This window comes from Salmo salar, chromosome ssa05, assembly GCF_905237065.1.
Source record: "Salmo salar chromosome ssa05, Ssal_v3.1, whole genome shotgun sequence".
Taxonomy (NCBI): Eukaryota; Metazoa; Chordata; class Actinopteri; order Salmoniformes; family Salmonidae; genus Salmo; species Salmo salar.
Window position 1 is genome coordinate 41,716,846 of NC_059446.1, and position 17,350 is coordinate 41,734,195.

At 39.7% G+C, this 17,350-nt stretch overlaps 1 protein-coding gene across 1 annotated transcript in view; it reads right to left on the reverse strand.

The window, feature by feature from the left end:
• Positions 1-1,020: 1,020 nt before the first annotated feature.
• LOC106604930 (5-hydroxytryptamine receptor 4) overlaps positions 1,021-17,350 on the reverse strand; it is a 166,155-nt gene continuing 149,825 nt past the window's right edge. Inside the window, exon 8 of the mRNA XM_014200070.2 lies at positions 1,021-6,341. The gene's annotated coding sequence lies outside the window, so the exon portion shown is untranslated. The remainder of the gene's footprint in view (positions 6,342-17,350) is intronic.

Genomic DNA, 17,350 nt, shown 5'->3' on the forward strand with positions numbered 1-17,350 from the left:
TCATCATTTATTTATTAGAGCTCTCACCGACCAACAGAAAAAGTCATACATGTTCTGGCGCCCTGACAGAGAAGAAGTTCATGAAAATAGTGACCCATCTGTGTTCCATCAAAATAAATACTGAGGAGTTTTATTACAAAAGTTTATTCTTCAACAACACTGTTGGGAGATTTACTGTACAACACATTCATGCTGTGAGCTTCCACTGCCTTCAGGGCAGCCTTCAGAAGTGGCACCCAAAGAGTGAGAGCGGAAGGTTGGAGGAGGTTCCTAGGGTGAAGGCATGGTGACAACATGTTGGGGACTAACTGAAACTGAAAAATGATTGCACCAAAGCTTCCAAACCTAAAGGGAATGTATGGCTTTGAGATACAACTCTTTCTCAGACATTGGTTATATCTGAACAAACTTTTAAAAACGTAATACTGTGTTGAGTTGTAAAAGTAGCAACATTTGTGTATGTTTGGAGGTATGACATTTGCTGCAACTTAAATGGTTTGTTGAAACTGCATATTTCATTTTATTCTTCCTCATTGTCCAATATCTCCCCAGATGAGTTATGTAAGTTACAATTGACTTGATCTGTATATTACATTGTGGCTGTACGCGAGATGCCGTCCCTTGCCTCTGCCTCTAGACAACTGCGTCCGTATCCATCTCAGGGTAGGAGTGCTGATCTAAGATCATTTTAGCATTTTAGTTCATAACAAATAAGATTGTATAGACAGATCCTAGCTCAGCACTCCTTCTCTGAGACTCTTTGTGGATACGGCCCACCTCATAGTTCAGCCTCTCTCAGATGTTCTCAACATGCAGAGGCTGGGGAATACACCACGGGGACAGATGATGCCTGTGGTTCTGATCACTAATGAACAGGTGAAGCATTTAATTAATCATCGCCTTAACCTTTACGTACATGCATGTAGAGCTGGGCGATATGGGAAAAAAAATCCATGTCATGATAAATTGCCAGAATTTATGCGATAATGATAAATAGAATGATACATTTATGACATTACCTTAAACTTTACCACAGCTTTTTTTTAATGATCCTTTAAACCAGGGGTCTCCAACAGGTCGATCACGAGCAGCCCACCTACGAGTAGCTCAACAAACAATTCTGAGGTATGCTATATACAACTTCCCCCAAAACCTTCTCAATTAAATGTTAACCGCAAAGCTGGCTTACCTGGCACAAGTATATCATTTGTATGATATACTTTGTCATGAATTGAGAAGCAGCAGTACAGAACCATTGTTAGACCAGCACATTAGACCGGCACATTCCTCAGTCGCCAGATGTGCAATTAAAGAGGAATTACAATTAAAAATCTACATTTCTTCCATTGACATAAGCATTGACATGGACTCAGAACATCCAATGTTGTTGTTTCTCTATGAACAATAGGAATTTTAAAAGTGAAAAATAAAACAGAACGTAATTTAGGAAAATATAAAACAGAATTTTTTGGGGAAAAAAATCAGATTTTAAAGGGCCCGGCTTAGAGTAGTTTATTAACCATTATTTTACCAGGTATATTGACAAAAAACATAGGGAACTACTTTCTCTTGTACACTAAGACCCAAGGAAGAGCTGCAGGTGAGAGGAGAAAATGATAATGTGTCTGTTTGAAACCAAAGATTTATTGTGCAACTGGTGACATAATACTTTTTTTTAAAGTAGCTTTCATGCTACAAAAGGTTGGAGATACCTGCTTTAAACTATTGTAGCCATCAAATGTTCCATTAACAATCACCCATATTAGCAAACTCATTTCAAACTTCACATTTCTCTAGTATAGGCTACTTATCCTAATGAACGAAATGCCTGCGATAAGTGACCAATTTGGTCGGTGTCAATCATTTTTGGTTTATTGTCCCAACTCTATGTGTATGTAACTCAACAAGGATTAAAGGAAGTCCTACAGGACTATTCACAGGGAAAGTACAATGTATTACCAATGTATTACTGTGCCGTTCCCAGTATCACGTCTGTTTTCAAAACGTCTGATAAATAATTAGACTCTATATTGTGTAACTGGTATCTGAATATACAGTATACAATTAGGTAGTTGATGGTTCTCCTTTCAAATCTACCTCAGGGGTGTAACTAAAGTAAATCTCCACAGGTTGTGTTCTAATTCTGGACTTTCAACCACCAACACATAATGTACCATACATGTTGATCACAGAGATTTATATTCCAGGTGTCATGGAAACTGCCGGGCCCAGAGGAGTATGTACGCAGCACATCTATTATCACAAACAAAACATGAAGGGAAACCCCCTCCTTTTTAGTCTGGGTGGAATTCTTATGCTGGCCACGTCAATTGAAAACTGGCAATAAAATGTTGTGATGTACAAGGTTTATGAACATCTTGAACATAAAAAACAGCTGTATGTGACTATGCATACACATATGTGTACTGTAGTATATGGTGGCATACATGTTCAGGCTTTATCATTATACTGTGCTGGAAGGATAGGCCAGCAGAGCTACTGGAATGAAGAATATTAAGCCATTATAATTGCTGTGTTCAAGTCCACTGAAGAGACAGACTCATATCCCACTTTTTGCTGAAAAATATTCATCTATGTACACTTTAAAATCCCAGAAATATAAGCCTTAATTATGCTGGAAGTACAATGCATATATCATCTTCTTAATTGGCTGAATTAATTCCTGAAAAAGGAAACACAAAGAAAAATATACAAATTCAATTTTAAAATTGTTCATGGACAAATATTATGTTGCATTGTTTGCACTGTAAGCAAGTAAAGTCCCACTCACAAAGGGAATGATTTGAGACTATTTTGATTATTATATAATTAGAATGGGTCTTCATGGAATGTACACGTGGCATTTACCTTTGTATCCAAAATAATGCACTACAGACTTTTCTGAATGTATCATCAAAAATACAAAACAAAACAAAATCTTCAGGATGAATGAAAAGGAAAGTAAATCATTTAAGTGATCAAAATACCTTTGTTTATAAAGTTGGTCTTGGACAATCAACTGATGAGAAGACTGGAACAATCTTTTTACATCATTATCATCTATATATTACTAAAGTGCCAGTGCTTCAATTATGAAGAGGTCACAGTCTGAGATAAATAGCTTCTTTTTTTTAAGGAGCATGAAAAAAACAAGAACAAAAAAAATAACATTGGTTTGAAATCTGTTCCAGAAGGGTATAGCACTGTAAAGGCTCTGCCTACACTGGGTGTACAAAACATTATTGACACCTGCTCTTTCCATGACATACTGACCAGGTGAATCAAGGTGAAAGCTATGATCCCTTATTGATGTCACTTGTTAAATCCACTTCAATCCATGTAGATGAAAGGGAGGTGACAGGTTAAAGAAGGATTTTTAAGCCTTGAAACAATTGAGACATGGATTGTGTATGTTTGCCATTCAAGACAAAAGTTTTAAGTGCATTTGAATGTGGTATAGTAGTAGGTGCTAGGCGCACCGATTTGTGTCAAGAACTGCAATGCTGCTGGGTTTTTCACTCAACAGTTTCCTGTGTGTATCAAGAATGGTCCACCACCCTAAGGACATCCAACTGTGGGAAGCATTGGAGTGAACATGGACCATAACTGTTGAATGCTTTTGACACCTTGTAGAGTCCATGCCCTGACGAATTGAGGCTGTTCTGAGGGCAAAAGTGGGGGGTGTCCTTAACGTTTTGTAAACATAGTGTATATATTCTAAATACATTTAGCTGTCAGTTGTTGCAGGAAAAAACAAGAACATTTCTATTGACCAAAACCCTCTGAATAGAAGAGCTGTCATTGCCACTGAAAATCATGCCCTGTAAAGTCTATCAAGATATATTCTGAAAGTTTCGTCAAATAAAACTTGAAGTTATTATTACTTCCCATGAATGTTCAGGGGAAAGATTGAGTCCAAGGACAAGAGGGAAGGAGGGAGTGACAGACATTTTGGTTTTGTAAGGAGGAAGACAGGATGGATGTAATGACTTATGGCTTAATGCTACTGGACTCTGTGTAACACACTCAACCTTGCCCCAAACACCCCACTCAGAGACAATCTGCTCATAAGGATCATCTGCTGAGCTATCTATTAAAGCCTCATGCAGTCTTTTTCATTTTCTTTTTTTAAATCATCACTCAGTGTCTAATAAATCACTATGAGTGTTTGTTTCATGATAATAAATCTAAATATATTTGTCTATCATTTATTTCCCTGAGCCTTCTTTTGCCATTGAAATGCTCAGACTGATCGTGTGGATGTACTGATACATCTGATTGGATCATCTAGACCAGGGTTTTCCAACCCTCTCACATTTTTGTTTGAACTCTAAACTGGCACACCTGATTCAATTAGTCAACTAATCTTCACGCCTTTGCCTAATTGAATCAGATGTGGCACTTTAGGGTTAAAACTCAAATGTGAAACATCTGAGGAGAGGATTGGGAAACCCTGGTCTAGACTCAAGGGCAGGGGTGTCAAACTCATTCCATGGAGGGCATAGTGTCTGCTGGTTTTGGGGTTTTCCTTTCAAATAAGACATAAACAACCAGGGGAGGGGAGTTCCTTAGCGACCTTAATTCATCAACCAGGTACAAGGGAGGAGCGAACACTCGTAGATACTCACCCAGCTATTGGTCAGAATAATCAGATCAGATTGTGATATCATGCTTTGGGCCAAAAACTCCATTCCACCTGAACAAGCTGAAATTCCAGGCATTTTTTTTCTTCAAAAAGCTTACACTAAAAGGGCATTTTCATAATTTTCACAATTTCAATTTTTTTCTCAACCTGATAGTCTGGAAATATCATACAAAAAAATGGTAAATGGTGTTTTTGACTGCACTGCCCTTTAAGATTGGACATTTCATCAGGAAGTTCAACCAACAGGGTAATTTTGTTTAAGTTGCTGTTTAACGGATGAATGTATGGGGAAAATGCAGTTGGTATTCTTTACATCCTGCTGTATATGACTATGTATGATCTCTTTGCATTGTTTTCTGAAAGGAAATATTCCCAGTGCTTTGGACAGAATGTTATTAACTGAACTACTGAGCCTCTATTTGGTGACTCACAGAAAATGAAACGCTGGCTTTGGTGGCGATTGCCTTTTAAACGAGCTAGTCATCATTGGTAGCCTACTGAAGGATTCAGCAAGTGGAATGGTTTGCTTTGGAATTGCACAGGAAAAGAAAGTCAATGTTTACATTTCAAGTGCAGGTAAATATACATTTCAAGGGATAACTTGGATTGTTCATGAATACAAAATGCCAGAAAATTGTAGTACACTCCAGCAAATGTTTTCGGACTGCTGTTAGTAATGCATAAGAAATTCGATGTTGCTGTGGACTAGACTAAACACGTGGTGTTGAGAGGGGCACTTCATGAAGTATAGGACAAGATCTCAAGCATGCACCCACATACTGTACGTAGTATGTACGTACTGTAGTAGACAACACACATCAGTAGGAGGCAAAATACTGTGACCAAGATTAAATTGCTTCAGCAACCATAATCTTTAAAAACATGTCCAATCTTATTGCATGGTCCATCTTTGTCGACATCTGAGAGAGGAGTCATGAGAGATAAGGGATCATTTATAAAGTGTAGTAGCTAATAATGCACTTCAGGGGCTGAATTATTTAATCACATACCATACAATACCGTGGGTGTGTTAAAATACTTTATCACTTTCGGCTTTTGAAAATTATGCAGAGTATCAAAGGAAAGTTATGGGATCTAGGCTGATAGTGATTGAGTATAGGGCACCAATGACAGGGAGAGATAAGAGACCTGAAGTTGAATAAAATTAGAATATTTTCAAGTTAATACTTAATTCTAAATGAAGGGGTTATGAGCCCTCTGTGCCTGTGTGAAATTGCACCTCCTTAGATCAATAAAGCTTATTGAAATGTTTATATTGGTGACAGATAACACTAAGCATTACTGGAACACTAACAGAGCTAGCTAAAGTGGATCAGAAAGATTGAGTGTTTTTCTTCCTTTTCTAAGCAACGGAAATATGAAACGACATATCTTAAAACAAAGTTAATATCAAATAGCTTTGGCAACATTATTCACCTTAAAGTATTCCACAGTCCATAATCGATCCCGCTACTAAGAATTCAGTCCAAACGTGTTGTTGGTTTGGCTGTCTCTCAGTGGGAGAGGCCGCCTTAGAATGACTCCCTCTAGGGCTGGTTCTGGTTCTGACCCAGTCCCTGTCTCAGGTTGCACAGGGTAGTGTCTGTCTGACTGTCTGTGGTTGTCAGAAGCAGGACTCCGGCGACTCTGTGGCTTTTCCTTTTCAATATGGTTTCCATTGTGCAGGGCAGCATACCTGAAATTATACAAACAGAGATTTCATTTCAAACTGACATTGGGTAGTCATTCAATTAACTTCAATATCCGAGATGCATCAATACTCTTTGATGAGTAACTCCTAAAACAAACATTTCACAGAATACAGAACAATAGATTTTACACAGGACTCACTGTTTTGTTGAACTTGTAGCATACCCTTAAAATGAGAGAGGTATTGTTAAGTAACTTAAAACCACATGAAGCGAGCAGCACTCCTGCCTGATTCAAGCAGTCTGGTTAATGTGAAGCTCTGGGATTACAGTAAATTGGGTTCGGCTCTGCGGAGGTGAGCCTGACTTTCTCTTTTCTGGGGTTCTTGTTGGCTGCAATACAGGAGTGGAACCTTAACTGGTTCACTCTAAGGGTCATGATAAATCAGGATTAGTGATAAACCTATGATGTTGTCGGCATGCTTTAAATGACAATATTCAGATCCACTATACAAATATACCCCACAAATCATACAATCCAACATAGAAAAGTGGGATAGGAGGCTGAGTCAAGCCAGTGCCAAGTCTACAAGACTCCTACTTGAGATAACTATCCCTTTCACCATCTGGCATCATAAGAACTTGAAGATACACCAAAAAAGGCAGACATTTTTCCTTTAATGGATGGCTGAAATCATGTCATGTTGATGATACAGAATGGTGAGTGAAAACCATCCAGCTGCACATTTTAGACGCAAGTCATGATTTTAACTTTGACAAGTTTAGGGCCACAGATGTTTTCGTAATACTTATTTTTCCTTACACAGTAAAACATTACTTCGCTAACTCTCAGATGAGTAAGCGATATGATCAACAGTTTCATATTTCTTCAAATTCTGTGACGCTTTGCACTGATCTCCCCACAAAGGACATACAATCAGAAGTTGGAATGAGCTCCCTATAAAGTACAAAACGGTCACGTTGACTGTAACGTGATCATTAATTCACTCCAAATATAAAACAGACTTTCAAGGGAAATTGAGACATAGGAATATGGCAAAAATCATTGCATAAAATAATCATGCTAACTAAATTACATTTCCCACGTGCAAGAAAGCAAATCGTCAAACAGGTGAGAAAGAAACACCATTTGGAAACCATATAATGAGTGATTTCTCTGGAGTAAATCGCTTATATTGAAGTGAATCAAACAATTCCCTGTCATATTGACTCATTGTCTCTGTTTGAGAGGTGGAAGCCATCCTAAAACCATTAGGATCTGTTTTCATAAACAACCAAACCAAAGGCAATTCCTGCTTAGAAATTGGCTGTGAAATTTACTTTAAAAAAACCCCTCAAAACTGTCTAATGTTCCGGGATTTAAGGAAATGTGCTAGAGCTTTCCAATGGAGCAGAACCCAAAATTGCTACCACATTGCAGTGTTTAACCCAAAATGTCCTGCTTGTGGTGGTACAACTGATATAGTGGTACCAATTACCCACAGAGAGGACCACAGACTGAAAGGAAGATGGTGACACTGCTCCTAATGGATAAAATGCTCTGGAAACACATGACTTAGATTATGATGCAGTAATTGCAGTGATCGAGGGGCAGATGAGTTCATCTCCTCTTTTTCTCTGTATCCCTATATCAGCTCCTGAGCTCTGTAATAAGGGATAGCAGCAACACATACAGTAGGCCAGAGCACCCTCTTGACTGGCATGTCCACCACACAATCTCTGCTGCCCTCTCTCTGATTCTCATCTTGACTTTATTAACGCTTAACCGCTGACATTTTAATGTAATCCATCCAAACCTTTTAGAGAGCTTGTCTTACGTTTCATATAAACAGTTTTGCGAGTCGCTGGGCTTTAAACCCCCTAGAGTCTAGTGACGGTGTGTTAATCTAAATAACCTAATAAAAAAAAAATCCCATCAGAATCTGTCAGTTTAAAACCCTCTAGAGTCTAAGCCCTGTCAAAGCCAGGGTAGGGGTTCTACTAAGCTAACATATGGAATTGATTTAAGATGGTCACACCAAGGATAATTTAACTATTTTATTAAACATTTTAAGACCCCTTAAAGGTATAAAAAAATATTTGATGAAACATTGAATTTGGCATTACTGCTATTAGCCCATATAACTCACTGAATAACAGATTCACTAAATGGAACAACAGATTGTCCGCCCAAAAAATCTAAAGAAAGTTTGTTCTGAAATGTCTGTTCTATATCTGAGAGATATAAGAAAGATCAGGAAACAATTTTTTCTTCCATACATTGTTTTTACTGGTACCTATGACCTTGTGACGAGTCTTGTTAGAGCAAAACAACCGACATGTACTGTACTGTTCACAACAAATTCACCTTTCCACAGAGTGGTCATATTAGTCCCATGACGCTTGTCGGGTGGTAGAGCAAAAACGGAGAACCCCATCGTGTTCATGAGAGTCTCATCTTTCCACAGAGGGGTTTGTAGGCCAAACCGCTTGGACGCTTTCGATGTTTTAGTGAGAAGACCGATTTTCAGGATGTCTCCTGGTCTGACAAACACCGCTTTAGCTCTGCCATCGGGGGATGCAGTGGATTGAGACACACCCCATGCAAAAAAAATACAAAAAGCTACAGCTTAAACAGACGGATTTTGATGGAAATTGTAGGAGAAAGGTTAAGCAAGAGATATCATTTTTTTTGTTGCATGGGCTGCGTCTCAATCCACCGCATCCGCCTATGGCAGCCTTCTGCATCTGCGGTTGAAGGTGGCCGAACTACAGCGTGGTTTGTCAGAACATGAGACATCCCGAAAAATCGGTCTTCTCACGAAAAACTCTGTAGCATCTGAATGGTAGGCCAAACCATTCAGTTCGAAAGGTTTGGCCTAAAAAAACTAATATGACCACTCTGTGGAAAGATGAGACTCTCAGGAGCACGAGGGTGTTCTCTGATTTTCTCTACAACCCCCACGGGACTCATCTGAAGTTGGTACCGTTGATGTAGCATCCAAACCGTTTAGGCTACAAACTAATGTGAAAAGGGACGATTCTCACAAACACGATGGTGTTCTCCATTTTGCTCTACCGCCCCCACAAGTGCCACGGGACTCGTCTGAAGGTAACCAGTACTAGTTAAAAAAAATATATGGAAGAATGAAGGTAGTTTTGTGCCTACCACAAAAAATGGGTTAAATATGTGTAAAAATATATATATTTACACTACTGGTCAAAAGTTTTAGAACACCTACTCATTCAAGGGTTTTTCTTTATTTTTATTATGTTCTACTTTGTAAAATAATAGGGAAGATATCAAAACTACGAAATAACACATATTGAATCATGTTGTAACCAAAAAAGTGTTAACAAATCAAAATATATATTATATTTGAGATCCTTCAAATAGCCACCCTTTGCCTTGATGACAGCTTTGCACACTCTTGTCATTCTCTCAACCAGCTTCACCAGGAATGCTTCTCCAACAGTCTTGAAGGACTTCCCACATATGCTGAGCACTTGTTGGCTGCTTTTCCTTCACTCTGCGGTCCGACTCATCCCAAACCATCTCAATTTGGTTGAGGTCGGGTGATTGTGGAGGCCAGGTCATCTGATGCAGCACTCCATCACTCTCCTTCTTGGTTAAATAGCCTGGAGGTGTGTTGGGTCATTGTCCTGTTGAAAAACAAATGATAGTCCCACTAAGCCCAAACCAGATGGGATGGCGTATCAGTGCAGAATGCTGTGGTAGCCATGCTGGTTAAGTGTGCCTTGAATTCTAAATAAATCACAGACAGTGTCACGAGCAAAGCACCCCCACACCATAACACCTCCTCCTCCATGCTTTACGGTGGGAAATACACATGCGGAGATGATCTGTTCACCCACACGTATCTCACAAAGACAAAGCGGTTGGAACCAAAAATCTCCAATTTGGACTCCAGACCAAAAGACAAATGTCCACCGGTCTAATGTCCATTGCTTGTGTTTCTTGTCCCAAGCAAGTCTCTTTTTCTTATTGGCGTCCTTTAGTAGTGGTTTCTTTGCAGAAAATCGACTATGAAGGCCTGATTCACAGTCTCCTCTGAACAGTTGATGTTGAGATGTGTCTGTTACTTGAACACTAGGAAGCATTTATTTGGTCTCCAATTTGTGAGGCTGGTAACTCTAATGAACTTATCTTCTGCAGCAGAGGTAACTCTGGGTCTTCCATTCCAGTGGCGGTCCTCATGAGAGCCAGTTTCCGTATTGACTGACCATGTCTTAAAGTAAAGTTCTCTTTGCTTATTTGAGCTGTTCTTAACATAATATGGACTTCGTCTTTTAACCCCCCCCCCATTTCAATTAACACCTATTTGAAGAATCTCAAATATAAAATACAACTGATTTGTTTAACACTTTTTTGGGTTATTACATGATTCCATATGTGTTATTTCATAGTTTTAATTTCATCACTATTATTCTACAATGTAGAAAATAGTAAAAATAAAGAAAAACCCTTGAATTAGTAGGTGTTCTAAAACTTTTGACCGGTAGTGTATATTTCCTGAGTGTATATTTCCTGAACCCCCAACGGCTTAGACCCTTAAGAAGTAAATGTCAAACAATGTAGGCTTCCTGAATCCAAAACTGTTACTTGGGCAAGCTTAGAAATAGGAACAAATACCTGGCTTTTGTCACCTGCCCTGTATATCCAGTAAACTGGTGGTGGATGATCAAGGAAGTGTTCGAGAGACATCCAACTCAGGCCCGTATCCACAAAGCATCTCAGAGTAGGAGTGCTGATCTAGGATCTGTCAATATAATCTTATTCATTAGTATCTAAAAGGCAAAACTGATCCTAGATCAGCACTCCTACTCTGAGACGCTTTGTGGATATGAGCCCAGGTCTCATCTCATTGGTATTAATGGTTCATTACCACTGACCACAACATAACAGCCACTCAGCTGTGGCCACAGCAGTCAAGTGTTTGATCTGTGCCATATGCTTCACTGTGGGTTAGACACAGTGCTGCCTCTGAGAGTTCAACAAACTCCATAATGTAACTACAACAAGAATTACTGTATACATTTGCAGCTACTCTGGTAGAGGATGGTAATTCAAAGTGAACACCATCATTTATTGTGAGAGGGCTTAAACTTTTAAACTTTGGTCTAGGAGAATAAATACATGTGCTCATTCTAACAAATTTTGTCTGAACAACTTTGTTAGGAGAATGACTAAACAGTTGGGCATCAGTTTGAAAATATAAATAGTGAAATTAAATGAATCAGAGAGCGGGGCTGAGAATCTAACTAATTAGATAAAATATGTTTTCCAGTTTGTTTATCTGGTTATCTGGGCGACGTCAGAGCGAAGACTAAATGTTTTGCCATTTCAGCCTGCTAAGGAGCACAATCTATGGCAGAGGAGCAGGGGTCAAAGCTTCCTTACTGAGCTGTTTGGAATTAAATAAGGAAGCAAAACCCAGATAACTTGCTCCTCTTGGTAATAGGCAACTCTGCAATTCCAACCTTCTTTTGGAGGAGGAGAGGGAATCTATTACAAACTAATCTTTTCCAACATGTTCTAGTTCACATCAGGGTGTCACGTAAAAAACTTCCCAGCATGAAATAGTTCCTAATCGTTCTGAATGTGTTCTAAAATGTATCCCACATGTAAATGTTCCCAGTTCAATAATTGCATCTTTTTTTGTGGATGTCTGAGCTCATGCGGATGATTCTCTCTCTCACCCTCCCTCAACCTCCAAAAACTGTTCTGTCTGCATGAGCATTTGCTTCACACATCTGCAAATCAATGGTGGCCAGGAGTATTGACTCTGACCAATCAGAAGCTTGTTGAGGCATGAGGTCAGCATATAAATTCCCGGACTCGCGTGTGAAAGTGCTGAGGGTTGATGTGAGGAGAGATTTTTTTGCAATTGCAAAGACTTGGGTGCTGCGTTTTTGATTGCCAGTGCATATATGTTTGTGAGTTAGTTAGTTAGTTAGCTATACAAACATGTTAAAACTGCACACCTCTGAGAAGATGCCATCTTTACCAGTTTATAGCTAATTATGCTAGTTAGCTAGCCAAATCAAGGGCGAGGGGGTGTGAGAGAAACATCTGCACAAGCTCAGCCATCCACACAGACGCACGTGCAAATTATTGACTGGGAACATTTTCACGCTGGTAGAAATCTTTACAACATGACGTCACAATCAGAACGATTGGGAACTATTTCATGCTGGGAAGATTTGTACATGACACAGGGCACCGGGAGGGCATCAGGACACAACAGGGGGGGCCTCCCTTCATTACACTGGGGCTCACGTTCCACCTGTATTTCTCCAGAAGAGGGACAGGCACGGCAGCAGGGGGGCGCCCCAGATTTCACTTGAAGTCTTTATTGAACGATGCCAGCCTGATTAAGCAAGCTATTGTCTCTCTGAGGATGTAGGCTGAATGAAGGGTACAGCTCCACATCCACTACCCACTGTTGTTTCCAGTATTTATTTATGCAAAGTCACATTAACATAGGAACCTCATTTACATAAGAATTTCATTAATATAGAAATGTATTTTTGAAGGGAGCCTTAAATGAGACATGGCACCATAGAGAATGCCCATATGCTAACCTGGATATAGACATGGAGCTCCGTCATACAGAATGCCCATATGCTAGTCTGGATATAGACATGGAGCTCCATCATACAGAATGCCCATATGCTAGTCTGGATATAGACATGGAGCTCCATCATACAGAATGCCCACATGCTAATCTGGATATAGACATGGAGCTCCATCATACAGAATGCCCATATGCTAATCTGGATATAGACATGGAGCTCCATCAAACAGAATGCCCATATGCTAATCTGGATATAGACATGGAACTCCGAACAAGGCCCAGTGCAAGACTGGCAGGACCACAGAGAGAAGTCAAGCAGTGTGATTGATCTTTCAGTGAGGGGTCCAGAATACGGACAGTTCCCTGGCTGGTTAGAAACACACACACACACACACACACACACACACACACACACACACACACACACACACACACACACACACACACACCTACAATCAGGGCAGGGGTCAGACAGGCAGCTGTGGGTGTCCAGGCTAGCTAACACACAGGGGAGCCAGCTGTGGCAGTTGGAGGAACGTTGTGTCTGTTTCAAGATAATAACATCAACATGCTGAAACTCTAAATGGAACAAAGATAGTTTGATTACTTCGAGTTGAGTGACGGTTGCTGTTGCAGTGGTAGAGCATTCCTGACCTGATTGTTTCTTTGACTGGAAAGAGGAGCCAATATGGACAGAGCAAAAATAAGAAAAGTACCTACGAGTCCCCTGGGAGAGGAGAAGTCTGTTAACCTTACAATTCAGATGGCCTGTTTGTTTGTGTGCGAGGTGTGTGTGTCTGTGGGTGTTTGACAGAGAGAGAGCGAGTGTTGAGTAATAAGAATAAGACAGAGTAAACCTTTGTGTGTGAACATGTTTTTAAAAGTGTGTTGTGGAGAGGAGTGTGCTGTAAATGTACAAGTCTGATGCCTTTTTGTCTTCACATAAACCAGAAAAAAAATCTCGCAATACATTTTCAGAGGCCGGCCCCAACACCTGAAGTTCTACGGCCAAGGTTTAGGTGAGGATCGCACTAAAGGGGGTCCTATCCCCGCTTTCCGATGGGAGAAAAATAATATTGCATTTTCTTTGAGAACATTCCCATCATTTAAACTCCCGAGTGGCGCAGCGGTCTAAGGCACTGCATCTTAGTGCAAGAGGTGTCACTACAGTCCCTGGTTCAAATCCAGCCTGTATCACATCTGGCAATGATTGGGAGTCCCATAAGGCAGCGCACAGTGTCGTCCGGGTTTGGCCGTGGTAGGCCGTCATTGTAAATAAGAATTTGTTCTTAAATAAAAGGTTACATTTAAATTGAAAAGAATCACAGTATGTGAGCCTCACAGCCAGGGGAATACAGTAGGGTGAAGAGCGTTGACTCAGGTGAGACCAGACTGCTGTTCATGAATAACCAGAGCAGCCAGGGGAATACAGTAGGGTGAAGAGTGTTGACTCAGGTGAGACCAGACTGCTGTTCATGAATAACCAGAGCAGCCAGGGGAATACAGTAGGGTGAAGAGTGTTGACTCAGGTGAGACCAGACTGCTGTTCATGAATAATTGTAGCTAGCTGCTGGCAGACAACATCCCAAGATGACATTACATGTTTCAATGGGTGTAAAACTTAGGAAACACAACATAAAAAAAATATCAGCTAGTGTTTACCTGCTCATCGCCAACAGGAGAGCATAAGCGTTTATGTTTCAGGACAGTGCTGCACCACACACGTGAGGGTTAGAGGTATGGTGTTTCATTGACTAATTCATACAAAAGTTACTTTTAAAACTCTTCACATTTCATATTGAAGACACAATGGTTGCTTTTATGATAATTTATACATTATACACTATGACAAAGAGCAGACGCCACACAAATGGAAGGAGTAACTCTAAAATGAACGGACTCTCCAAGAAACCTGCCGCTGGACTGTGTCCAACATAGCCCAGAGTGCTGAATTTCCTACAGTCCATTTGAAGAGGAAAACCCTCATATTTAGGTGATGCCCTGACAGTGTAAAACAAACAGCTTTATATCATATGTTCAGAGTTAATCCCAAAAAATTCAACTCATGTTTAAGGTGGAAACACTGACGGGGAGAGAGAGATTTGGTAGAGAGAGAGAGACTCTGTCAGACCTGGGCCCTAACAATAAATCTCAGTAAGACAAAAATAATGGTGTTCCAAAAAAGGTCTAGTTGCCAGGACCAGGAATACAAATTCCATCTAGACACCGTTGCCCTAGAGCACACACAAAACTATACATGCCTCAGCCTAAACATCAACGCCACAGGTAACTTCCACAAAGCTGTGAACGATCTGAGAGACAAGGCAAGAAGGGCCTTCTATGCCATCAAAAGGAACATAAAATTCAACATACCAATTAGGATCTGGCAAAAAAGACTTGAATAATTTATAGAACCCATTGCCCTTTAAGGTTGTGAGGTCTGGGGTCCGCTCACCAACCAAGAATTCACAAAATGGGGCAAACACCAAATTGAGACTCCGCATGCAGAATTCTGCAAAAATATCCTCTGTGTACAATGTAAAACATCAAATAATGCATGCAGAGTAGAATTAGGCCGATACACGCTAATTATCAAAATCCAAAAAAGAGCCGTTCAATTCTACAACCATCTAAAAGAAAGCGATTCCCAAACCTTCCATAACAAAACCATCACCTACAGAGAAATGAACCTGGACAAGAGCCCTCTAAACAAGCTGGTCCTGGGGCTCTGTTCACAAACAGACCCCACAGAGCCCCAGGACAGCAACACAATTAGACCCAACCAAATGATGTGAAAACAAAAAGATAATTACTTGACACATTGAAAATAATTTATAAAAAAACTGAGCAAACTAGAATACTATTTGGCCCTAAACAGAGAGTACACAGTGGCAGACCACTGTGACTGACCGGAAATTAAGGACATATTTGACTATGTACAGACTCAGTGAGCATGGCCTTGCTATTGAGAAAAGCCGCTGAAGGCAGACCTGGCTCTCGAGAAGACAGGCTATGTGCACACTGCCCACAAAATGAGGTGGAAACTGAGCCGCACTTCCTAACCTCCTGCCAAATGTATGACCGCATTAGAGACACATATTTCCCTCAGATTACACAGACCCACAAAGAATTCGAAAACAAATACAATTTTGAGAAACTCCCATATCTACTGGGTGAAATACCACAGTGTGAAATCACAGCAGCAAGATTTGTGACCTGTTGCGACAAGAAAAGGGAAACCAGTAAAGAACAAACACCATTGTAAATACAACCTATATTTATGTTTATTTATTTTCCCTTTTGTACTTTTAACTACTTGCACATCACTACAACACTGTATACAGACATAATATTACATTTGACATGTCTTTATTCTTTTGGAACATTTGTGAGTGTAATGTTTACTGTTCATTTTGTTCATTTCACTTTGGTTTATTATCTATTTCACTTTATTTGGCAATATAAACATATGTTTCCCATGCCAATAAAGCCCCTTGAGAGAGAGAGACCCTTTCTTCTGACTTCCGTGGTAGATTTTCCTCAACAGCTCTACAATGTGACCATCAGATAGGCTATTCACTGATTGGATGATGCTCTTTTCTGTAACTAGGGGAGCATGCGTTGAATGTCAACCTTGCACTTGTGTTCTTTAAATTCATGTGACAACTTTTAAATGAAATGTCACAGGTGCATTCATGTTGCCTATACAGTGCATTTGGAAAGTATTCAGTCCCCTAGCCTTTTTCCACATTTTGTTACGTTACAGCCTTATTCTAAAATTGGTTACATGTATTTTTTTCCTCATCAATCTACACACAATACTCTACAACGACAAAGGGAAAACAGTTTTTTAAATGTATTAAAAACGAAAGAAACAGAAATACCTTATTTATATACAGTTGAAGTCGGAAGTTTGCATACACCTTAGCCAAATACATTTAAACTCAGTTTTCACAATTCCTGACATTTAATCTGAATAAAAATTATCTGTCTTAGGTCCGTTAGAATCACCACTTTATTTTAAGAATGTGAAATGTCAGAATAATAGAAGACTCGAGGCTGTAATTGCTGCCAAAGGTGCTTCAACAAAGTACTGAGTAAAGGGTCTGAATACTTATGTAAATGTGATATTTCAGTTTATTTTGAATACATTTGAAAATATTTCAAAAAACCTGTTGTTGCTTTGTCATTATGGGGTATTATGTGTAGAACTATTTAATCAATTTTAGAATAGGCTATAACGTAACAAAATGTGGATAAAGGGGTCTGAATACTTTCCGAATGCACTATAGATGCCTATCTGGTCTTTCTTATAGTTTGTGTGGGTTGCCACAGGTGGGAGGATGGGTGATATTTTCCACATTCTGTCAAATACATTTTTTGTCATAATTCAGAATATAAAAGTGTGTACGTGGAAATGTAGTCTAGCAAATATGACAAGTAGGTTAAAGTGCTTA